Here is a 26,175-nt window from a genome sequence, read left to right on the forward strand (position 1 = left end):
ACAGGTCACAGCCATGCATCTGACAGGCGGCTGCCTTCTCCCCTGTGAGCCCCAGAGAGCTCCACTGCACCTCACCAAAGCACACTGATATGTCAGGAAAACACCAGGAATACGTGAGACTTACACAGGGTAATGCTGGGTGTACATCCAGTCTGGGGCAAAAAACATGAGGAGTTGTGGGAACAGAATTGTACTGAACCAAAACAGAACAGCATACAAAATAAATCCTGGAGTGTGGAGGAAATGAAAAGTCACAACAAGATCAAGTGAGATCAAAGTTAATTCTGTTTGGGAGGCAGTCACAAAAGCTGTGCTCTAACCAATATATCTTAAAATTGACAGAAATGGGAAATGATTTAACACTTCAGGATAGGAGAATGTACCCATGAAAAGTAAATACCTCACTCTCCAAAGGCAAATTACACTTACTGTGTTCTGCTAGTGCTGTAAAAAAGACATAACCCTTTGATGTGAAGCAGTGCATTTCCAAGCTCCCTTGGTTTGAAAGACCATGGGTGGTGCAAAACGTCAGCATGTCTGCTGGGATTCTGAAAATTTCATCTGTCTTCCAGAAAAGTGCGCTTGATGACAGAACACCAGCACTGGGCAACACTGTGCCCCAAGTTTGCTGCTGTGCAAGTGCAGTGATTGGGTAGGACTGTGAGTCCAGAGGTGCCCTCTAAGTGACTCAGTAACTGAAAGGAATGAGCAGTGTCACCTGCCAGCCGACAAGGTAGTTTATCCAGGCCACACTCTGACCTACCGTCTTGGTGTCATGAGGACCAGAAAGCAGTTGGGACTTTGTAAAAGGTTTGAAGCACATCAAATAAAAACAGTATGACTATTAGAACTCATAAGTGAAGTTGACTTTGCTGCTGAGTGGGTGCACAATAAAAAGAGAAAAAAAAAAAGGATAACTCTCAGCTTAAAGTGAAAATCTTACTGAATTCTGTCAGGAAAATATAGAAATCTGTGGCTTAGACTCACTGCATTTTGTAGAACATACCTTTTTTTCTCCTCAACAGGCTTGACTTTGTTCTGATCTGACAAACAGAAACTAGATCAATCCTTCCAAAAGGTGCCTGATTATACATATAGCTATGTTCTACAGTGAGAATGAGAGGGATATATTACCCTTTCATTATTATATGATGTCAAAAAGCTCTTTCTTAGTTTACTCTAGATAAAACCTCTCCAAGTGTTCACATATGTACAGTAAAGATTTTGGCTCTGTAATAGAAATACTTCACACCTAAATAAAATAAATAAAATCAAGGCAGTAATGACTGTAAAAGGAATTTTAATATTATTTTGGAGATTAGAAGGTATTTAAATAGGTAGTATTTCCTCAAACTGATATTCTCAGCAAAATTTCTTGAATAAGCAATAAAACCGATTGTACTTATATTTAAGGAAATGTTTTCAACCAAAAGTTTGCATAATTTGCTCACACCATGTGCCACAATGCCAGTTTACTGGCAAGACCTGTCCTTAGAGAGTGGCTTTGTTTTAGAACAGTAAATCACATTGTAATTTACACTTACGTATAATAAACCTAAGCCAAATGGTAGCTCATCCTTTGAAAATGAAGATTAATTAACTTGTAAAGGCCATTACTCTAACACCTGTTTTATTTGGAGTTTAATCAACACACCAGAATTTCAGTAGCAAGAACCTTAGAATTCTATTGTGCTTTAAAGAGCATCTCTTATTTTTGTGCAGTTTAATATAAGTTCTGCTCAAAAATAAGCAATTGAAAGCAGCCTAAAATAGCAGTAACAAATTCCAATACTGAAGCACTTGTGTTAAAATGCCTCAAGCAAACTCACAAACAATTTCCTAGAATATTCTCTGAGTGTGAAGCATGCAGTTATCAGGAATCCTTATTGCAGAATCTGGCCTCATCACACAGAGGCCCCCCCACCCCCAATGTCTATAACAAAAGTAAAGAAAGTAAAAGCAAGTAAAACACAACAAAATGGATTTGTGAAAGAAAATTGCCTACCTGGCATGGTGTCTATTAATATAGAACAAATAAATTACACACATTTTTAGACAATTCCATAATATGTACTCTGACAAAAATACAATCAGTGGATGTCCTCTTACAGGTTAGGAGTTCACACTGCTGTAAGATTTTCTTCAGTGCTAAAAGAAAGCTAAAGCTTTCTGATTAAAGGGTTCAGGGAAGTAAAGAGACAAAACACTTCAGGATATATTTGTCCATCTTTATACAGTGTGCTCATTTTCGCACAAGTAACAGTTGTTTACTCTTGAGTTGTTCAAAGTTGATGGATGTCCTATGATTTCTGTCTGGCTGTGAGTGAGACAGCGGACTTCAGGAGGCTTTTATTTCCCAGTTTCGGGGTGAAAGACACCAAGAACACGTCAAATTCTCCCTTCTTTCCTTGGAAATACTGATTCTGCACTCAATTTTATGCAAGAGATACTGATCTACCTTCAGGGGAGTGCAATTTAAAAAAAATAAAGACTAAAATGTTATAAATACACCTAAACAGGTGGGAAGAATACTGATATGAATGAAGTATCATAACAGAGAACAATTACAAAATAATATTCTAATGTAATTCTACTCTAATATATATATAATAAAATATGCAAAACTAAGATCACGAAGAAATAAAATAATTATAACAGATAATTTTAAATCTCTCCTACAGTACACAGAGACAAGCTTCTTCTCTTTAAATTTTAAATCCAATCTTTGAGACAAGACTTTTTTTTGCTTTAACAAATGTAAACGACGTTTTTCTTGATTTTAATCTTCACTAATTAGGCTTCTTAATCAAAATGACTCATTACAATATTCAAACACAACAGCAAATGGTATCTTCATATCCTAAAAATATATTCTTTGGTATCTCTGGTCTTTTTTGTGGTTAAAATTCAACCAAGCAGCATCAGTGGTCTCCATGGGATGCAGTTTAACTTTTTGTCATTAGATTTATCTCTTTTGAGAACAAGACAAAGCTAGCAAAACAGCTGAATATTCCTTGGTACAAATCTTTAATTGATAAGAATCAGTGATTTAAGTAATAGTCATAGTAATGATTTATACCTACTGAGAAGATAAGACTTCTTCCTCAGTATAATGACAATTTCTTGAAGTGCCATTCTCTGAACACTCCTGCAAACTCAAATATTCAGTACTAAGAAGGAAAGCAGTGTGATATTTTTAAATGTATTAAATGTATGTTTGAATGTGTGGACTTAAGGGACGAGGTATGAGAGATCTTTTAATGAATCTGACCAGGTATTCCTCAGAAGGCCATTACTAGAGTAAAATTGTTGCATAAAAAATGTGCTACTGCAGATGTCCATGCCCTGTTTTCCTGCCATAGCTCATGGCTTCACAGAAATAACTATGTATTTCTAACTCCTAAATACACAGTTAGAAACTCAAGTTTCTAAACGCCCTGGACACCTCTAATGAAAGTACTGGTTCAAACAAGAGAGGGGAAACAAATAAAATGGTACATTTAGGGGAAAGTAATCCAAAGCAGGCATTCCTGATGCTCAGGATGATCCAACTGGCAGTTAGAGTCACCAGTCAGGAAAGCAATCTTGGAGTCACCACTTTGGTGAGAGAGGAGGGACATGACTGAGATTTTATTTAGTAGCGAATTTGGCTTTTTTTGCTACATCCTCTACTCCTAGAAATAAGGGCCATCTGATTAATAGAGTAGGAGATAATTTTAAAACAGAAAAGACAAAAATAATTATTTATTCATTAAATAGTGCATTTCTGGATCTTACAGTCATGGGCAGCTGCAAAGGCAGATGGCATCGGCATATTCAACAAGGAATCAGAGATATTTTTTGACAACAGGGCCACAATGAATGCTAACAGGATTCTGCTGGAATATGTCTTCTCACAACCTGAAGGTTAATTCTGAATACTGGAGTACTAAATGAAAGGAAGTATCCAGGCTTGGTGTTACATGGGGAGAAATAGCCAGGCTTGAATATTCTCCCTAAATAGGATTTCCTGTCATCATTGTCAGAGAGAGCACTGACATAGATGATCTCACCCCATAAGTAATTTCTTACCTTCTAGGGTTTTTTCCTATTTTGATATGACTTCCTACTTAAAAGATCCATCACCATCTCTGCTTCCTCAGGGACCGTTTCTGAGAAAGAGTGCTTTTCAGTGCTTTTGGGAAAGGAATTTTAGCTCTTTCTATAAAAATAAAAAGAAAACCCAAAGAGTCAGAGGATGACAGAGATTTTCCACTATCCCTGCTTCTCTCTCTTTCTGCATATATCCATGTTTCTTTAGGTTACTAAGCAAATAAATGTGCCTAGCCAATACTCCCATTTTATTGAGCCTAATCCATAATAGGTAGTGCAACAACCTATGGATTCTGAAGGAACAATTCTTTTTAAACTGATCAGACATCTTCCTCTCAGATCACAATGAATGATCTGAAATTATTTTGATTTTATTACCTAGGCTATTCAGTAAACTGGCAATTACATATCTGAAAGTTTGGAACGAAAGGCAAGCACAGGCTATATGCAAAGTTTATACACAACTCTGAAAACTAGAGTTGTCTTGTTACATACTTTTAAGAGATAATATTTGGCTTTAATATTATTAATCTTCTGGCACTCTTTGAGCACTTCACTAACAGCAGGGATATATTTTTCTAATATTAATTAACAAGACATAATTACTAGGTAGTTTATCTAGACTGTACAGACTAGTAAACTGCAACACAGGAAATATAACTATTTTTCTGAGGTCGCACAGTGGATCAAGCAGAGGAAAGAGGTCACAGATGAGACAGTTTCTAAGGCTCTTTCATCCATCTCATTAAACTAACAATTCTCATTTCAAACTATTTGTATTCTGTTACATGAGGACTGGTATTTAGAAAGCATTTCTTTTGTTTGAAACAGAGACCTAAGTCACTTATGTAGCAAATGACCAAGAGATAAACACTCCCAGCCATTAGAAAGGTGGATTTGGATTGTGCAAAATAACCTCATTTGCTGCACAAGCTGATTTACATCTGCAATTATGACAACTGTGGGCATAACCGATGACACACATTTTAACTACCTCCTTTGCATGAACAATTATGTAGTTAAATGTGCAGCATGCAGTGAATTGCACCCACAAAATCAGAGGCTGAGATTAGGCCTTTTAAAAAGAGCTAGGCCTTACAAAGTGCCAGATAATTGTATACCCCATGAAAGAGAAGAGGGAGTCTATTTCACTACAGTTTTTAAGAAAATGGGACCATTAAAGTTAATTATCTGTGTTGGCTCACTTGAACACCCATTGGGTTTAATTCACCAGCACCTGGGGCCAACTGCGGGAAACAGACCTGGGGGTCACTAATTGACAGATTATGTTGTTTATGTTTCTTAATTTTTTAAATTTCAACTTTCTTTTTTCTACTTAATTTTTACTAAGCAAACTTTAGCAAGATTCAAGACAAAAATGCAGAGATAACCAGCTACTCTTGGAAAACACAATAAAGTATTTTTTCCATGAACACATGTAACATACAAAGATTGAAGTCTGATGAGCATCCATATTCTGTTTATCTCACTGACCTATACGTCAATTTTAAAACACCAAGGAGAAGAACTGGTTGAAGTGATCACTTGCAAGAACTGTTCAATGCATTAGTCTGGAATATTTTAAATAGATATCTTAGGGGACAATAATTCAGTTAGCAATTCAGGGGGAAAAATGAGCAGGAAAGAGAACTGGGAAATTTTTATTTATGACAATTGTACATTGAGAATAATTAATCATTCCACTGACAGAATTAAAATGCTGTAGAGGTAAACAGAAAAACCTGCAATTTAGTTATGATACACAGTAAATGGAAGAATAAGATGCCTGAAAATAATAAAAATCCCTCTGATACTATTGGAAAGTCAAGAGAGACAGAGAAAAGCCTTGATGCATTGAGAAGTCTTAGAGTCTAAAAACAAGCAAGCCCAATGTAACTGTGGAATTAAAAACAATAAATTGATTCTGTTCCAAACTGCCCAGAACTGCCAGGGTATAGAGGTGTAAGTGCACAAAGAGATGCAAATCCAGAGAGCTGAGAAAATTTAAGATGGGAAAGTGAGAGCTCTAAGCAGATTTCTTCTCAGAATTGTTAGGCATCGTTAGGGATCTCAGTACTTCATTGAGTCAAATTTTTCAAGTCCTCACATACTTTTGGAAATGTGCTGAAATAATTTGCAGAACAGATATACAATAATTTTGCTGAACTGGAGTTGCAATTCAGATGCAAGAGGATTTGAGCTTTAGGCATTTGGCTTCCTTTTAAAAATCAATCTGAAAAGAAACAAGAAATCTCACATGCTGTACATGTAAATTTTATATTTTAGGGTCTTGCTTTTCCTCTTCAGTCAAGCATATTCAAATACCTGTATATTTCACCAAAAATCACAGCAATAATACAGAATTCTAAATCAGAGCTCACAATCAATATGCTCAAAAGCTCTTCTGATAGAAATAAAAATCAACACAGGACAAGAAAAAAGCTAAACCATCCTGCAGGGTTCGGTTTTTCTTTGCCCCGGTCCCAGGCAGCTGGGGGTGCCCGGCTAGCACGCTGCTTCTCGGCGGAGACTGGGGCCACTGTGTGGGTGCGGAGCTCTAGGGCTGAGCCTCCGTGTGGGTCTGCCGCTTCCATGGCCAGATGCTGAGGCGAGATAAAGGGTGAGAGAAGGCGCAGTTCGCCCACGTGGCTGAGAACTTTTTATTCCCGCATGGCTGCAGTGGTGGACAATGCAGCTGTCCTCCAGCCCGCATGGGCAAAATTGAGCTGGGGCAGAGGGAACGGGGGATTATATAGGGGGCAGGCCGACAGGGGCGGAAGCCCCCCTTGCCCATTGGGGACGGATGACAGGGGAGTGACACAGGCCACGGCAACCTATGGGAACATAACAGGGGTGTGTACAGAGTTCCGGGACAAACGGGATTACAGAGGTGGGGGGATTGATACAGAACTTTCTGAGGGGAAGAAGGGAATGGTTACAAGATTGACATGCCCGAGCTCCTGTGATACAGCTTGGAGCAAACCATTATGAGGAGGAAATAGGGCTACATAGAACCGAATTAGCTAACATTTATTAAATTCCCTAACTGAACCAACTTGGCATGCAACACCAACTCAATATCTGAAAGGAAACACCATCTTCCATTAAACCACAGCTAATAAAAATATCAAATTCTCAGGGTGAGAAGAGAACAAAATGAGGTAGAATATTCTTATAGTTAAAACATATCACAATCTATATAATATATAGGTAGGAAATGGAATAGAGATTATTTTTTAAATGTAGATTAAAATAATTGTAAATTATAATATCAAACCAAAGCATATGTATCCATAAAGATATTTATTGCAAAATTAGATTTACTCTATGCTTCATGAATTTTATACTCATTGCATACTTAATGTTCTGTGCAGATAATGCAGAAATACCATATAGTGGTAACACAGTCTTCATATTTCTTAGAAAATTCTGCTCGCTCTCCTGTCATCATCTATTTGGCTCTTACTTTTCAGCAGATGTAAGAAGTTAAACATGTCTGGAAAAGTTTTACCTGGTACTGAGATCAGAAAAATCAAAGCTAGTAATAGGACTGCATTAATTACTATTTCTGGTAAATAATTAATCTTCAACCCTTTGCATAGCCCCCAGCCAAAACTCTATATGGTCTCAAACTGAAAACACATAAACCTCCAGAGGTATCCACTAACTTGAATTGAGCTTGAGGTCATTTGTTTAGCTGCAAGAACAAGGTAACTTTTAAATTAAAATTTTTATTGTTAAAGCATTGTTCTGGAATATAAAATTGCTGCACCTATGTTTGAAATGCCAGTTTGAATCATAGAGAATGACTTGTGACTTCATAAATTTTTGGTACAGATGGTAGGGATTTCCTGGTGGGAGACTGTGGTGCCAAATACATTTTTCTCCTGTGCAGAAGCTCATGTGTCACATGGCTCCAAGGGGTTAATTTTTTTACACACAGAATTCTCTACATGATAATGCACTTTCATGTTCCCCATCTGGCTATTGTAAAGTCACAGAGGCTGTGAAGGCACAAGCATGAAGTAGAAACTACTGTCCTGGTTTTCAAAGGTCCTGAGTGTCTGCAACTCCTGAAGTAAGGAGGCAGCCACAGGTGTTCCATAGCTCTGAAACCCAGGTCCTCATTAGCATAATTTCAGGAGCATTTCTTTAACAATTTGGCATAGTGAGACTTTTCACTTTAAGTGTCACTTGAGGTCCCCATTTCCTATTTTTATGCTCCTCTAAAAACCTAGAGTTTTTACTAGAAACAAAACCATTTAACACTGCAATATGTAATATATGTTAAAACCAGAATGCAAATAAAGCAACTGGGGGCTTTGGATGGAACGTGCAGATGGAATGTAGAAGGAATCAAGCAGGAGAAGACTCTCCTTCACCATCTGCCTGCTGAAGCTGAGGAGTATATTTTTATAGGAGTGAGTTGGTGTGTGCTGCTTAAGTGCCAGTTGGGGTTAAACCATGGTAGTCCCTTTTGGTGCCTGGTGTGAGGCACAAAGGGTTGAGTAATAGACAACACTGGCTGATCACCTACAGGAAAGGCTGAAGCATGAAGCCAAAATCACTGTCTGAAGCACTGTCTCATCCTGAAAATTTTCCCTTAAGGAAGCAGTTAAAACTGTTAGAAGTAGATCAGCTGGAGGTACAAATGGCTTCAGTGTATTTCCAGAGTTCATTTCTGATGGTCTCTGACTCAAGGATGCCTGTAGGCCTCAGAGTGCATTCTCTGGCATGAGGGAATTCTGTCATCAGCCTATGATGACCACCCCTCAACATGTAGAAACCATTCAAACTTGATGAAAAAATCTAAAATATAGTTCTGCATTGAAACTAATGCTTAAGGTTGTTGCACATTTACTGTGGAAGTGCAAATGGAAACCAACTAATACATTTGTAGGTATTTTGTGGATAAGATAGCCAGTAGGGTTTGTAGGGTTGCATTTGTAGGTATTTTGTGAAATATTGTGTAGTATGGATAGAAGGAATGGCTTACTATGAGCTATAGGAAGGTCTTGTTACATGAAATGATATTCATATGGAAATTAGTCTCAAGCTCCATGAATATACACGGTGAGAAATCATGAAATCACGTGGGTGGCAGTTTTCTATATCTTTCTTTCCATGAAGCAAAGACAGTGGGGTACTCAAAGTATGGCAGGGCAGAGCTGGATGAAAATTACCTCATTTTCCAGGCCACTGTAGTGTTACACATTTGGTTGTGGCTATTCTCCCACACACAAGAATGCAATGAAACCTTGGGAAAAAAGCTTCCTGTTCAGCTTTACTCAATTAGCAGGAAGGAAAAAAGCTGCAGGCTAGTGCAGAATGGCTCTTTTGTAGAGGAAGGTGTGAGGCAAAACAAGTGCTCCATCTTGAATAAAGAAAGCTATTTATCCTCCTACATACTGGAATACTTTGCAGTGATTAGTTCTGTTTCTAAATTTTTCAATAGCCATCTAGGGAAGAAATTAGGGTTTGCTATCATGGGTTATCTTTAAGTAGCAGCTATGTCCATTCCCCCTCCTTTAATTTCAACTAGAAAATAGCACAAGTGCTCCATGAGGCAGCTGAAAGTTCAGTATTCTTACAGTGACAGTATCTGCAGCCCAGCCAGCAAGCTGGGAGCTCTCAGCTTCCCTTCCAGCACTACATTTCACTTGCCTTCAGAATGGCCCTGTAGTTCAAACTTTTTTGGTTTTTTGGGGTTTTTTTAAAATCAAAAAAGAAAATTAAAAAAATATGTTTTATCAATGAATTAATCAAACCTGACGAAAACCCATACTTCCATATTATGTCAAAACCTATGGGAAACCAGATAATGTTGGTTTGGGCAAGGAATACAGTGTAAAGATTCTTAGTCAACAGGTTTATCAGAAGCTAATGGGATACAAACAAAACATGCTAATGGATTTGGGAGCTTTGGATCAGACCCCTAACAAGTGTTAGGATGCTTAGACTGCATTTTTTTAAGTGTTCCAACCTACTGTGCTCTACTGAGGCAATACAGCAGCTTTACATACCATAAAATAAGAGGTACAATACAAGGGAAAGAAATTGCATCTCTTCCAAATTCAACTATCCACTGGTTATCAAGTAATTAATTGGATGTGATTTGGTGAACAGCATCAACTTTCAGAAGTAGTTTCAAAACTTGTTCTTCTTGGAATAAAAATCACAACTTCAAACCTCTAATTTCTTCTAACAACAAGCCACATTTTCAACTGAGTGCTTTAATACAGCAGAGGCCTTTCTTCTTACAGTGCCATGAAATTAGTTCACAATATCATTTATGTCAATTTATTTTTAACATCAATTTTGCTTTTCAGAAAACATGTAATACTTAAAAGCTAAGAAATATATCACAACTACTGTAATTGTGGAATTCATTGCAAAGTAGTCAACATTTATTCTGTGAGAGCATTGTGTACTTACCAGCCTTGGTAACTGTCTCCCAGACCAAATTTTTCAAAGCAGAGGTCTTCCCTTCTTATTAGTTCAAAAGCTTTTTTCCCAAGCTTTCTATAAAAGGTACAACAAAATTAGGGTCAGTGAATAAATACCTACTATTTTTCACAAAAACTGTGTATTATAGGATCACTCCAAAATCTAAAAGTTGGCAGGACTGGGAAAACTTCAGAGAACTCTACAAAAGTGACTCAAGTTCTAAAAATGTGTCTCTCAGAGAGATTTAAATGAAAAAGGTTATGAGGTTGAGAGGTGATTTAATCTTTGTGACTAGGTATCCACAGAGGTAAAAGGTAATTGCTATTGTATGGATTTTTTAAGTAGTAGCCAAAGTTTTACTAAGAAACAACTGAAGTACCAGCTAGGAAATATTAAACTGAATACATAGAGTATTTTACTACTCCCTAATTCACCTACCCAAATTCCTTGCTGCCATTGTGTGTAGTATTTCTATATCAGAAATAATTTTTACTGCAAACACTGTGTACTTACAATTTCTTTTGATTCCATGTCCAAGTAATAACTTCCATCAAACAATTCAACAATTCTGTACTAACAACCACCACACTGCTGTGATGAGAACCATTGGTAATTCATGGGCCAATGTTTTTAGACTTGTGGGTTAATAACAGTCACAAGAACTGAAACAAGAGCCATAAGACAAAACAGACCACTCTCAGTTTTGGCATTGGAGTCCCAGTCTTTCTTTCTAATAAAAGGGTTTAGTTCAAACAAATCATGGATGCATTACAAGAATTATTAAATACTTTTATTCTGTAGGCTTTCATTCTGTAGATTTTTAAATAAAAGTCAGATTAGTCATACATAGTAGGTGCTTGTATCTCTAAAGTCAATTGTACTGATGTTCAGAACTCAGCTCTAAATTCTGAAAATCTATGAAATGTGTTCAATTCTCAGTCTAGAGTGCTATTCTTCATAGAATAAGAGTAAATTAAAGCAACACTGATTCATAGAAAAACCACAGACGTCTAGAATATCCTTTTACTGCTCCAAAAGATACATTTTTCAGAACAAAAAAATAAAGCAGAAAATACTGGGAGAAACAAAGCATCATTTTCAATTCTTCACTCTTTGTTCTGCTATTTAGATGTATCTCCTTTACCTGTGTAGTATGACTGTTGCCTTGTTTGGCCTCATCAAATGTTATTTATCAGTTGAAAGAGGATAATAGAAATGTCAGAAAAATGTGAAAACCTACCATAAGTGTCCATATTAAGGGTACATATGTTCATAAAAATATACCTCAGCTGCACTCTTGTCCTGTATCTATTTTCTGTTATTTTGAGTAAAATATTTGAATAAATGTGGTATCTGTATGTTCAATTAAATCTTTTGATGTCATCTGCTTCTTTTACACTGACTGTATCCATAACTGTGTGGAAACAATTAAATTTAAAAAAAGGAGATATATATTAAACTAAAGACAAAGTTATCCTATTAAAAAAAGAAGTATTCCTATAAAAAAAGAAGTTTCAATATCAGACATTTGGTATTTGTTTTCTGTGACTATGTACCAGCAGGAGTATTAACCAGAAACATTAACTCTAAATGATTATTAGAGAACGTACTTTGAAAGTAACTATTGATCTGTGTTTTACTAATCACATGGAATGGAAAACCATATAATGTGGTCTGTGTTTTCAATCAAAACTAAAAAAGATTAAATTCCTAATAGACTTTACATCATACTATTCATGCACAACTGACTTGCAAGCATTACATAGCAAATACTTTTGAGAAACAAATACTAATTTTTGTGATCATTTAAAACAAACAAACAAACAAAAAAAAGAAGCTAACTTCATCAAATAAATTATTTGCAACAAATATTTTTTTTAGTTCTATTCCCAAAACATAGAAGTCAGTACTGAAAAATGTAGTTGTCATAACCTGGTGAAGGATGTCTGTCACTTTATATCAAAGCAAAACACTGTGTTGTTTTATTCACATGGTTTTAATTTTTAAGGTAAAACATAAAATTAATATTTTGGTGCATTTTCCCTAAGACTTTTAATCTCAAAATGTCTTTGACAAAAGTTGAGGGTTTTTTTTTTATCCTCCAGTTCTCCTTCCCAAGCTCCCTCAGGGCTTAAATCCACATGGAACTCAATTTAAGGAACAGAAAACGGGCAGAATGCATTCATTTCAGGACATGATACCCTAAGTATTGGTTGGTGACAATGCCCATTATTCTGCTATGCACAGACAGGACTAAATTCTCTCCAGACTAAGGCAGTGACAGACAACAGATAACTTCAGCTGAAGAAATCAAGTTAAGTAGGTGAAACATATCACATGGCACCTCAAAAATCTGTGAAGAAATTTTCCGTGCCTTTAGAAAGGAGCAAGAATTGCCACACTTTCTTAATAGGTTTCTTATTGCTGTAATGCAGGAAGTAATTTATTAGGCATCCCAGGCTTCTTCAGCTGCACAAAGGTATTTGAGAGCTACTGTGGGGGCCAGAGCACACCTGGAAGAATGAGGAAGAAATCCAATAGTGCAGATTGCACAGGAAAAAAAAAAATCTCCTGACCCTTTCCTATTAGACAGCAGCACATGGGCCACACTCTCAGAGCGTGACAGGCAGCAGGACTCTTACTGCTCTAATCCTTCAGTGTGCTGGCACACTTTTGTATTTTAATGGATTTTCTTTTTGCTGGTTATTATTCTGGATGCTTCTGTTAGTATGCGTTAAGAATGAAATGAAATGGGAAGTGTAGAGTAAACCTTAAATTGCACATAAAAATTGACCAGGCTGGCCTCGCCCCACCGTGCAGAGGAAACTCTGTACGTTAACAGAGTTCTAGAGTCACCTTGGGGTTTGTGTCCCCCATCTAGGTGCAGACACAGCCTGTGATGGGAATAACAGCCCGGGCACCAGTATGGAATATGCCATCTGAATGGACAAGGGAGCCAGGGCAGCCAGGAATTTAGCAGGGAAGCATTAGATGGAGCCAGGAAGGGTCAGAGCAGTGCTGGTGGCAATAATGCCTCTAACAGTGTCCTTAAGCCCATTAGAGGAGCACCAGGAGCACGGGCCATTATTCAGGGTGGGAAGAAAAGCAATTTGCAGAAGCAGAATTAAAATCAGAAGATGATCTTATGGCTTTTGTATTACTGTTTTCAAATTAAGCAATAAAAAGGAGTGTGAATTGCATTCTAATAATTCACACACGGTGTTTTCATTCTTGGGTAGTCAACACAACACGGGGTGAATTAATGCTACTTTGTTCTGACACTGTTGTGATTACAAAATGTTAATTTCAAGAAATATTTATATTGCTAATTAAGGAAGAAGGTCGGAAGTTCTAAGCTCCAGCTGCAATCAACACAGTTCACTGCTTTGAATTTTACAAGTTCTGAGCTGTGAATTGTGCTGATTGCAGGCACAGCTCTGGATTCTTATTAACCAGTCAAACCACCACAGCTCTACCAAACATTTTGTAATATACTCTACTATGTTGTACAAATCCTACTGTTATGATGCAGACATTAATATCATTAAGTACAACAATAAAACTCAATCTGTATCAGCATAAATTGTCACATGGATTTCAGAAATAAAAACTGTATAAAAATAAAGGCAATAAAGCTATGAGCACTTCATTGTGCTGTCACAAGAAGAAAAGTGAGCTAATTGTACAGAAAAGAAGTTAAGAAACCAAAATAAAGTGAATAGAAAAATTCAACTAAGAAAATCCAGAAAAGAGGAGGTTGTGAAACTGTGTCTGTATCCACAAGCCCATGTATGAAGTATTATGTTATAAAAGAACCCAGATATATGCAGCAAAAGCAAAACAATCACAGAACAGAAATAATAACCAATTAAATCATAGTTGTGATGTTCTAAAATATTGGCATTAAAGCCTTATCTGGTGGCAACTGAGAGAATAAAAACACAAAGTGGGGAGAAAAAACATGCAAATGCAATATGGCAGAAAAATATCCCTGAAAGAAATGCAACATTTGGGTTGCAATTTATGCACAGCAATTTACATCCTTTACAACAATACATTTTTCAGTTACTGGGGTACCTTTTAATATTTTTTAGCTAGTATAGGCGGTTTAAGATTTTTCAGTGAGGAATAATTACTTTGTAGCCAAGTACAATATACTTTATTTTCAATATACTTTTTATATTGCAAGACTTCAATGTAAAAATCCATGCAGTCTTACAATCAAAGTTTCATTTCTTCCTCTTATACCACCTGTTGCGGTGTGTCCCCTCCCTCCCAAAGGTAAAGTCCTCTCTCCTGTCCCCCCTGCCCCCAGTCCCAGGAGCCCTGGCTGTGAGACAAGGTGTCGAATGATTGGTAGATTCAAAAGATACTCCCTGCCCCCTGTGGCCATTGGTCAACTCAGGTGTCTCTTCTCCTGGTTGGTGGCTACCTGTCCCTGCCCCTCCCCCTACCCCCGGGTTAAAAGGACACTCCAGCCACGTGGCGAGCCCTTCTGTTGGAGCTGTGATGGGATTCAGAACTTTGTAGCTGGAATAAACACTCTGGATCGAACCCTCTGGCAGAAGTGACTCCTTCCTTCACCATCGCCTAAAGTCTCTCCACTGAGGAATACCGTCCGCTGGGGCTTCTGGCAAGCTTGCAGCCGCCTGCAGCCTCTGGGTGAGCCAAACGGTGTCGCTGGGGTAAAACCACCCCAGCTGTCGCCTTTTGGACTCAGCAGTAGGACAAGTCCGGGCAGGTCTCCGTCGGAATATTGGGAACTCCAGTATTTGGCGCCCAATGTGGGGCACATTCGGCCCTGTGACCAGATGGAGACTTATCTGAGCTTCGCAAGACCACGGAGAGACTTTCTTGGCAGCTTGGCGTCCACTGGCGGAACTTTGAACTCTTAGCTCGCCAGCAGAAACGGGGGATTTATCCTGAGTTCAGTTTCGTGGACATTTTGCACCTCTGGGAAGAAAAGCTCCTTTCTGGTGAGCCAGTCTTCTCAGAGGAGGACAGGGTAGCTTCCCCAACCCCGGGAGGTCCTGTTCAGGTGAAGAGAAAACCTCGACAGACCAAGGAGCCTTTCGCACCGATTGGGTGAATATTTCCACTCCACGGCAGGGTGGGAAGCTCAAAAGGACATCCCTGGGGAGGGATCCCATCTTTTTCGCCCTTATTAGGGCAGGTTTAGGCTGCGCGGCCCCGCGGGATCGGGAACAGGAGCACGTGTGGCTTGGCTCAGTACGGTGCGGCTTTGCCATTTTCAAAAGCCGTGGGAGGCTTTGCTGACGCGGCACAGAGGAGCGGTGGGCTCCGCCCGTGCCTCTCTCGGCGCGAGTCTCGCCGCGGGGGGTCCGCGCGGCGCGGCACCACGGCAGCATCGGAGCGGGGCGCGCGGCGTTGGGTCGCGGCAGCGCAGGGGGAGCGGCAGCAGCAGCTGGGAGGCTGCGGCTCGCATTTCTACCACGTGCTGAGGCAGGGCGGGCGGCGGAGGGACCGCGGCTTTAAGCTTCCTCGCTGCGTGCGGGCGGCGCGGCTCAGCCATGTGACGCACGGGAGTCAGCAGAAGCTGCCGGCAGCACTTTTAAAGCTCGCAGTGGCTGCTGCTTTGTGAAAGGCTGAAAGCCAGGTGTGTTTTCGCTTCCTGACTGCGGTTTTTTGGAATTCGGTTGCGATTTTGGCTTTGTTTTAGGTCAGCGGGGGTTGTGTAGTGCCTGTAACATCTAAGATGGGGGCCAAACTTAGTACTACACAAAAATGAGTTTATTATGAGATTTTAGGAATTTTAGCTGGTGGAAATGTGTCATTTTCTAAGGGAAAATTGAAGCAGTGTATACGGTGGCTTTTTCTCCACTTCCCACAAGTCTCACCCGAGGATGTCCACAGCACCCAGTTCTGGGACACTGTTGGACGCGAATTGGTAAAAATTGGAAAGTCTGGAAATACTTCTACTGCTAAATTTGTGTTTTGGAGTTTGCAAATTCGATCTGCTTTGCACAAACAAAGGGAAGTGAAGGAAAAGCCAAACAGCAAGGATTGTGCCTCTGCTCTCCCTGTTCCCCCTCACCCCAATTCCCAACCTTGTACCCCAAATCTTGGTATTTTAAAGGGAGCAGAATCTGCTCATGCCCAGGAAGCTGGTCTCCCTGAGCACTTTAAAATGTCCGAGATCCCCTATCCACAAGGTTCTGGCCAGACCGAGTGGAATTCTCCCCCAACCCTTGTCTCCCCAGCTCAGAAACCCCGAGCACGTGTTGGTTTTTCAGAGAGCAGTGATTTCAAAGATGGCTCCCAGTAACCAGAGAGCCCACAAAATGGCGGATGCCACATGGCAGCATCTCCCACCTGGTCTTCTCCTTCCCATGATCCCCCTTGGCATCCCAAAAAACCTTTCTTACCCATCACCCCTCCTAATCCTCGTGATACCTTCCCTCCCCCACCCTGTCTGTCACTCCCTCAGTGCCGCCCCCATACCCTCCCCAGGGGACGTCTACCGACATGATGTCACCAGACGTCCCCGCCCCTTGTTCTCACGGTGTCCCCGTCCCTTGCCAAGCCCCTTTCCCCGCCCCTCATTCCCACAGTCTCCCCACCCCCTCCCCGGGTTCCCACGGTGGGAACACACCCACTGCTTGTCCATATACCCCCACATATGATCCCAATGCTTGCAATTTAAAGGATAGGGAACAATGAACCGCAGACCCAATACAGTGTCCCATTTTCTCACTCACTCCTGTTACATATCAGCATGCAGGGCAAGGGGGAGGAGCCACAACTGCTAATTGGAGAAATTTTTCCCAACAAATAATAAAGGAAATTTGCAAAATTCATAACCAATACGGCCCACACAGCCCATACTTCCGTGGCCTTTTAAATGCTGAGTTGAGCAGAGCTGTAGTAGTGCCACATGATTCAAAACAGCTTTTCGCATGTCTCATGACCACTACAGAATTCAAATTATGGGAAATAACATGGAAACAATTGCTGAAAGAGGCTCTCCCAGCCTTGCATGCTGACCCAAAAACAGCGAGAGATGTCAATGGTCTCCCAATTACCATTGAGCATCTGTCTGGTGAGGGTCAATGGTCGTTGGCCCCAGTCCAAGCTGCAGCAATCCCTGTAGAAGTACTTGAGAGAGTCAAAGAAGCAGCTGAAAAACCCTTCTTTACTCCTCAACCTGATGGGCCTCTAGAGCCCTATAGTAAGATCAAACAGCTACCATCAGAGCCTTTCTCGAAATTTGTAGAAAGATTGACCAGAGTGATTGAAGTCCAAGTTAGGAAAGAGGATGCAAGGGAAGAAGTTTTAGAGGAAATGGCATTGGCAAATGCCAATGAACAATGTCGAGCTGCGATTTTAAGCTTACCTCTAGACCCCCCCCCCTACTCTAAACGATATGCTTCTAGTCTGTAACAGGAAAGTGCCTCTGATGAGTGTGGCTCAGGACACCAGACCAAAGCTGCTGCCAAGACCACCACAGAGAGTCGCCGTTGCCAGCCCTGCACCCGTTCCATCAGCACAGCGGCACACTGGGCAGCAGTGAAGACCAGCAATGGTTGACCCCACAAAGCCATGCATGCTTTGTAGGAACCTTGGGCACTGGGCTCACCAGTGTCCCCTGAAAAGACAATTTGATGAATTTGTAAATAGCAGGGAAAGAGAACTACAAGCTCTCCCAGAGGGTCAACAACAAAAAAACTAAGGGGGGAGCGCCAGCCTGTCAGGCGTGCAGACACAAAAAGAGCAGGCCAAGGGAATGAGGGAAGAGGAAAACACCAAGCGCGCGGTAACATCTCAATTTCTCTAAGTGAAGCAGGTGCTTCAAAGACCACTTCTGCTGGTCCACCACCAAATGTGACAAGAAATAACCTTTACTATGACTTAGGCGAACCCATTCTAACCACAACTTCTGTAAATGAGCCTTTCAGGTTGCAGCTGACGCAACCGCTCCACCTGAAAGACACTGACTGGCATTTTGTCTCCGTGAACCCAAAACAGCAGGGTAACTGGCACGAAATTTGCTGTAAGTACATCATCATTGGGGACACCAAACACACACCACAAGACATCGAAATTGCTCCAGGAATGATAACATCAGATGCTGGGCAATTCGTTCTCTGGCTGCACTATTTCCACCCACCCCTGTTTCTCCCCAAAGGACAAATCATAGCACAAGCTATCCCAGTGCCAAGTCTACCTGAAAGCACTGGAAAACAAGGGCCCACAGTTGCCCGGGTCCAGGTTGTCGAAAAAGACAAACCCAAAATCTGGTGTAATGTCAGAGGGGTTGGGGAGTCTAAACGCATTGAGATGCTCCTAGACACGGGTGCAGACTGCATGGTGATCCCAGCACAGGATTGGCCATCACACTGGGCTTTGCAAAATGTGGCTGGTCATGTTCAAGGTATAGGGGGCTTGCAATTGCCGAGACAATCTAAGAGCGTCGTCCAAATCGAGGGGCCAAACGGACAATTGGCAAATCTACGTCCGTTTGTTTTAGACTATCCAGAGCTCTTATTGGGGAGAGACCTGATGGCCCAGTGGGAAGTCACAATTGACATTCCAGACTCTCCACAGGATTTTTGGGCAGCGGTCACTGAGAAGCGCCCTATCCAAAAAATAACATGGAAGACAGATACACCAGTCTGGGTAAGACAGTGGCCGCTCAGTAAACAAAAATTTAAGGCGCTGAATGAACTAGTGGAAGAGCAGCTGAAAAAGGGTCACATTGTGGAGACCAAGTCTCCGTGGAACACTCCAGTGTTTGTCATCCAAAAGGCTGACAAAAAGAGGTGGCAGCTCCTCCATGACCTCTGAGAAATTAATAATGTCATTGAAGATACGGGCTCTCTCCAATCTGGTATGCCATCCCCAGCGATGCTCCCCCAGAATTGGAATTTGGCTGTCATTGATATAAAAGATTGTTTTTTCCAAATTCCCCTGCACCCTGACAATGCCCCGCGTTTTGCATTCACGGTCCCCTCCACCAACAAAAGAGACCCACAGAAGAGGTATCATTGGAAAGTTCTTCCTCAAGGACTAAAGGTCTCACCAACAATCTGTCAGTGGTATGTTGCTTCCTTTCTGTCCCCAGTGCGTGCAGCCGTAGAAAAGGCCATCTATCATTATATGGATGATATCCTTGTGTGTGACCCCAGTGATGATCTACTCACCCACGCGCTTGACCTAACGATCAATGCATTGGTTGTTACAGGGTTCGAGCTCCAGGAAAAGAAAATTCAAAGGATGCCACCTTGGAAGTATTTGGGCTTGGAAATTGGAAAGAGGGCCATTGTTCCTCAAAAATTAGAGATCAAAACAAAGATCGAGACCTATGCAGATGTCCAAAAATTGTGTGGGTCTTTGAACTGGGTAAGGCCCTGGCTAGGTCTGACTAACAATGACCTCGGCCCCATTTTTGATTTATTGGAAGGGGAAAAGGACTCAGGGTCTCCTAGGGCTCTTACCCCAGTGGCACAGAAAGCTCTAGAAAAGGTTCAGACAATAATGTCCACAAGAAAGGCCCACCGATGTCAGCCCGATCTGCCATTCCAATTTATCATTTTAGGCAAGTTGCCACATCTCCATGGGATCATTTTCCAGTGGGAGCAGAAACAAACACCCAAGACAGGAGAAACACCAAAAAAGGGCCAAGACTGGAGGGACCCTCTTCTTGATCATAGAGTAGGTTTTTCTCAGTCGCCAAAGGTCCAAAAGAATGACACAGCCCCCAGAGCTGGTAGCAGAACTGATCCAGAAAGCTAGGACCCAGATCAGGGAGCTGGCAGGATGTGACTTTGGGTGCATTCACATTCCAATCGAGATAAAATCAGGCCCAATTACTAAACCAATGTTCGAAGGTTTTCTTCGGGAAAATGAAGTGCTGCAGTTTGCCCTGGATTCCTACTCAGGACAAATTTCTATCCATCAGCCTGCCCACAAATTTTTGAAGAACAGGCACAATTCACTCTAAAACTGGGAAGTGTTCAAAGTAGGAGACCTTTAAAGAAGGCTCTAACCGTCTTTACAGACGCATCTGGAAAGTCCCACAAGTCTGTTGTGACTTGGATAAATCCCAAAACTCAAGAGTGGGAGTCAGACATTGCTGAGGTGGAAGGTTCACCTCAAGTTGCTGAATTGGCTGCAGTTGTCAGGGCCTTTGAAAGGTCCTCAGAACCATTCAATTTGATTACAGACTCTGCCTACGTGGCAGGAGTAGTATCCAGGGCAGATCAAGCAGTACTGCGAGAAGTGCCTAACATCGCACTTTTCGAGTTGCTCTCAAAACTTGTAAAGTTAGTCTCCCACCGAGAGCAACCATTTTATGTAATGCACATCACGTCACACACCAATTTGCCAGGCTTTCTCGCTGAAGGCAACAGGAGGGCAGATGCCCTTGCGCCTGCAGAGATGGCCCCTCTCCCAAATGTTTTTGAGCAGGCAAAACTCAGCCACCAGCTTTTCCACCAAAATGCATCTGGCCTGGTTCGTCAGTTTCACATCACTCGAGAACAGGCCGGAGCAATTGTAGCCACCTGCCCCCATTGCCAGCAACATGCACTCCCTACGATAAATGCGGGAGCAAACCCGAGGGGATTGAACAGTTGTGAGCTGTGGCAAACCAATGTAACACACATACAATCCTTTGGACGGCAGAAATATGTTCATGTCAGTGTAGATACCTTTTCTGGAGCAGTCTATGCCTCTGCCCACACGGGAGAATCATCCTCTCATGCCATAAAGCACCTTCTACAGGCTTCCTCCTTCATGGGCATCCCTAAAGAGCTGAAAACTGATAACGGGCCCACTTACAAATCCAAGGAATTCGCGAGTTTCCTGCAACAATGGGGAGTAGAGCACAAAAAAGGCATCCCCTACTCCCCTACAGGTCAAGCTGTGGTAGAAAGGACTCACCGTGATATCAAAAGAGTCCTGGACCAGCAAAATCAGGTGCTGAAAATGAAACCGCCCCACATCCGGTTGTCCAGAGCACTTTTCACCATTAATTTTCTGAACTGCTGTTTTGACAACCTGAATCCACCAATTATACGCCACTTTGGGGGGAACAGTCAGATGTCAGTGAAAGAAAAGCCTCCAGTCTTAGTAAAGGACCCTGAGACTTGGCAGACAGTGGGACCTTACAGATTGGTGACAGGGGGACGTGGGTACGCCTGCGTGTCCACCCCTTCTGGTTTAAAGTGGGTTCCATCTAAATGGATAAGGCCCTATGTCCCCAAAGTCTCAGGGGAGTCTGCAGAAGTGCCCCAGGTGGCTAATGCTGCCTGGAGAAGGAAACGCCGCACGTGTTCCCTGGAAGAAATTCCATTTACACCTATTGGGAACAGTTTGTAATAATTTTTTCTGTCTTAAGTTGCCTTTTACCAGTTTAGATCCCGCTGTTCGTGTGCAGTGTCGAGGCACCATGAGACCGAGTCTGCTCCTCGTCCTGCTCATGATCACTCCACCAGCGATCTCTTGGATAGTCCCTCAGCCCAAAGCAAACGTATGGACCACCTTGACCAAAGCCCTTGGACAAGATCACATCTGTCTCTCCACAGCAACAGCCTCTGACTTTGCTGCCTCAACTTGTCATCGAAAGCAGAGAACATCCACACCACAGTCGACAAAATGAGAACCATGGTGAACGACATCAAGAGAGAAACAGACGACTGGCTGAGTGGACTGTTCAAGGGATGGGGACTCTGGGGCTGGTTGGGATCTATACTGAAATCTGTGTTATCTGTACTGTCTGTTATAGTTATTGTTATTGTAGTTGTTAGCATAGCTTTTGGGTTAATCAAGTGCATGTTTTATAAGTTGATTCCAAGCTCATCTTCCCCTCCTGAAGTCAACCATCTAGAAGCCCCCAGAGCCCCAGTGGAGGACCCAGAAGGCTCAGTTAACACTGATCCTCCTGAGGAAGAGGACCCTACTTACCAGTCATGGTTTGGCGAGCCTTCCACCCCCCAAACCCAGTCCTCTTCATTTTAAAACAAAACAAAGGGGGAGATGTTGCGGTGTGTCCCCTCCCTCCCAAAGGTAAAGTCCTCTCTCCTCTCCCCCCACCCCCAGTCCCAGGAGCCCTGGCTGTGAGACAAGGTGTCGAATGATTGGTAGATTCAAAAGATACTCCCTGCCCCCTGTGGCCATTGGTCAACTCAGGTGTCTCTTCTCCTGGTTGGTGGCTACCTGTCCCTGCCCCTCCCCCTACCCCCGGGTTAAAAGGACACTCCAGCCACGTGGCGAGCCCTTCTGTTGGAGCTGTGATGGGATTCAGAACTTTGTAGCTGGAATAAACACTCTGGATCGAACCCTCTGGCAGAAGTGACTCCTTCCTTCACCATCGCCTAAAGTCTCTCCACTGAGGAATACCGTCCGCTGGGGCTTCTGGCAAGCTTGCAGCCGCCTGCAGCCTCTGGGTGAGCCGAACGGTGTCGCTGGGGTAAAACCACCCCAGCTGACGCCTTTTGGACTCAGCAGCAGGACAAGTCCGGGCAGGTCTCCGTTGGAATATTGGGAACCCCAATACCACCAAACTAATAAACTTCCAAGACACACAATTTACCTGTACAGGGAGACCTGGCAGCCCTGGAACATCTCAGTTCCAGAGTTACCACAGTCAGAAGTGGAGAAGAAAAGCCTTTACTCTGATTGCACGGTTTGTGCAATCCATATCAGAATTTGACCAATAATCTGTAAGTCAACTACTCAGTCCTCATTTATAGATCCAGACAACAATGAAAAAGAGAGCCCTAAACTCTCAGTTTGATTATATGGTGTTTCAATGCAATATTCTCTTATTTCCAGACTATTTAGTGATCCATAAATCAAATACTCAGTTTTTAATACTGAACTGTATCTTTTACCTCATTTTGCATAGAAATTTTTATTGCTTACATACAAGCAATTATAAAAGCTCACTCTTTCTGAAGATTTAGCACCCAGGCTTGTTTTTTATTTCAGTGCAAAATTGTAAGCACTTGTATTATAAATGGTTCTGTAAATTTTATATAATTTTACAAGCTACTTACAGCATGTACATAATGACACCTGTGCTCCAAATGTCACACTGTTGGCTGTAGTCACAGTCACTGATAACTTCATGGGCTGCCAACCAAGCAGAAAAAATAGTATTAATAATAGAAAAAAAAAAGGAAAAATAATAAAAAAAGACTTTTAAATGCTTAAACACAAAGCATGAAGAATGTGCTGATGTGGTATAATTTATTCCCGTATGTAAAGAGGAACCAACAGCAGATGTTTAAATGAATACTGTACAGGTCTTAACAATTTATGCTGATGTGTCCTCACTTTTATTATTTAGCTGTTAAGGGGGTGGTGACATTGTGACATTAGCTGTGTAATGAAACTTAGTACTCTTCTTCTCCACAGTAAGTTATTAAAGCAGCATTCATAACACACTGACTTAAAGTACTGCAAGACATCACATGAACTTGGGTTTCTACCAGACATAAGGGTAGCACATAAGAACACAGGGTTTCTGCAAAACAATGAGTCTATGTTTTCTTGATCATATCAGACGATTAACAAAATCTGTGCCAAAACATTCTCAAATAAAAATTTTCAAACCCTGTATTTCAGTCCTAGATTAAAATTCACAAATTAGAGCCTATTCACTACTCACTTTATATGATTTCAGTCACATGTCAGTAAGACACTGGTTTGGTGCCATCTCAATGAGATTTTATGTGCTGCATCATGGGAGGCGTGGTTGAGTTCACAGCAAGATCTGTGGGCTTTAATTTCAGAATCAAAGGAGGTGACATAGTTAGTTGCAGTAAGGAACAAAATATAAAAACCTTCACACAATGGAAGGGGAGATCAACAGTAAATATTTTACTTGGTGTTGTCCCACCAAATCAAAAAAGCCTGTTGAACTGTGATCTCAGATTTTTTTATGCCTTAAGTAGGCACTAAGCTTCAAATATCTAATTATTATGACAAGGATCTTGAAATGGTTAACTTAATAGTTTGATAATACCACAACTGGTAAATATGAATTTAAGGAAATTCTAACCATTAATATTGTCAAACTGGCCAAACCTGCTGAAGGGACTAATTTTTAATCAATTATTTTGATAACTTTTAAAACTATCAGTAATTCATGCTATTAACGTACTGGGGAAACCTACAAAATTATATGCATTTATAGCTTTAAATACATGTCCTACACAAAATAAAATTACCAACTCAGGAAGTTAGTAATTTCCTGAAAAAAAGGTGATTAGAAAAATCGAACTAAGAAAATCCAGAAAAGAGGAGGTTATGAAACTGTCTGTATCCACATGTCCATGTACGAAGTCTTAGGTTATAAAAGAACTCAGATGTATGCAACAAAAGCAAAACAATCACAGAACAGAAATAATAACCTTATCTTTATTACTAAACCAGTCTGATTAAATTTTGAATTTCCATGAGTCTGACACAGAACAAGGGAGGATACAAAAAATGGAAATAAGACCAAAAGGAAAACATAAGTATAGAGGGGCAAAATCAGAAAGAAAAAATAAGGAGCATCTAGCAAGGGATGTAACTCAAAATGAAATCATCTATAAGAATATGAGTGGTGGGAAGACAGTGAATAAAGACATTAGTGTTATACTCAACCAAGAACACGACTGATGATGCTTAGAAGGCAAATGTATTTAATGTCTTCTTGCATCAATTTTAACCAAAATGTCAAGAGCAAGCTGTGGATAGTCCAATCAATATCAATGACAAAGGGGCAAGACCTCAGTCTTCTACAGAGCAGAGAAAGGTTAGCAAGTACTCGAGTTGGAAATTTTAAAATCAGCCATACCTGATAAAATTAATTTTGGTGTACTTTAAAAGTGACAAGACTTTTCAGAGCTATTAGCTCTTCAAGAACCATTAGTGGAAGGCAGATAAAATACTTGAAAACTGAAAAAGGCAATCATGGTATCTATCTGTAAGAGTGTGAAAAAGCTGGCATCAAAGAATTATAGAAGTATCCAATTAACTTCCAGAAAAATAGGCACCTAGAAGAGAACAAAGAAGTGAGTAACAGATATTATGCACCCGTCAGGAGCAAATATCTATGCAGAACAGACTAACAGGCTTTGGGGTTACAAGAGGAACATAAAATGTCACAAATTTCTATTTTAGTAAGGATTTTGATACTGTTTTCCTTAAATTATTTTGTAATCCAAATTATTGTGTTCAATGTAATAATTAAATACATTAAAATATCATAGGAGCAATGCATAGGAGCAGTCCATAAAAATGCTTTTCAGAAAACAAGTGTAACTTGTTTGTTGTCAAAGTGGAAGGTATGTCTTGTCTGTCTGTCCTCTTTAAAGAACAAGAGACCAAGAGAGAAGTGAAATAACAGACAGACAATAGGAGGGTGCCTACCTGTTCTCCATATCTGTGCTGCATGGGGGAGGAAATAATAGTCTGAAAATGTGAATTGCAGTTGCACCCTTTTCCTTTTCCCATGCACAGGATTCCACCACCTCCCTTAGGTCAGCAAGAGCAATTACATGGCTGCAGGTGAGGTAACTGAAACTTTATAATGAAAAAAGTGATTAGATCACCGCCTGCAGGTATAAGTTGAAGCTGATTGTCAAACTGAAGGTTTGGGGCAGACAGCAGGAAAAATTATTA

General features: G+C 41.0%; 1 long non-coding RNA gene across 1 annotated transcript; it reads right to left on the bottom strand.

Moving 5' to 3' along the window:
• Positions 1–527: 527 nt before the first annotated feature.
• Positions 528–26,139, bottom strand: LOC137476676 (uncharacterized). Its single transcript, XR_011000522.1, has 4 exons — positions 25,924–26,139; positions 23,559–23,634; positions 10,528–10,614; positions 528–1,043 (listed from the first exon to the last, which is right to left on the bottom strand). It is a non-coding gene; the product is annotated as an uncharacterized lncRNA (long non-coding RNA).
• Positions 26,140–26,175: the final 36 nt, after the last annotated feature.

The sequence above is a fragment of the Anomalospiza imberbis genome, chromosome 6 (assembly GCF_031753505.1).
Source record: "Anomalospiza imberbis isolate Cuckoo-Finch-1a 21T00152 chromosome 6, ASM3175350v1, whole genome shotgun sequence".
Taxonomy (NCBI): domain Eukaryota; kingdom Metazoa; phylum Chordata; class Aves; order Passeriformes; family Viduidae; genus Anomalospiza; species Anomalospiza imberbis.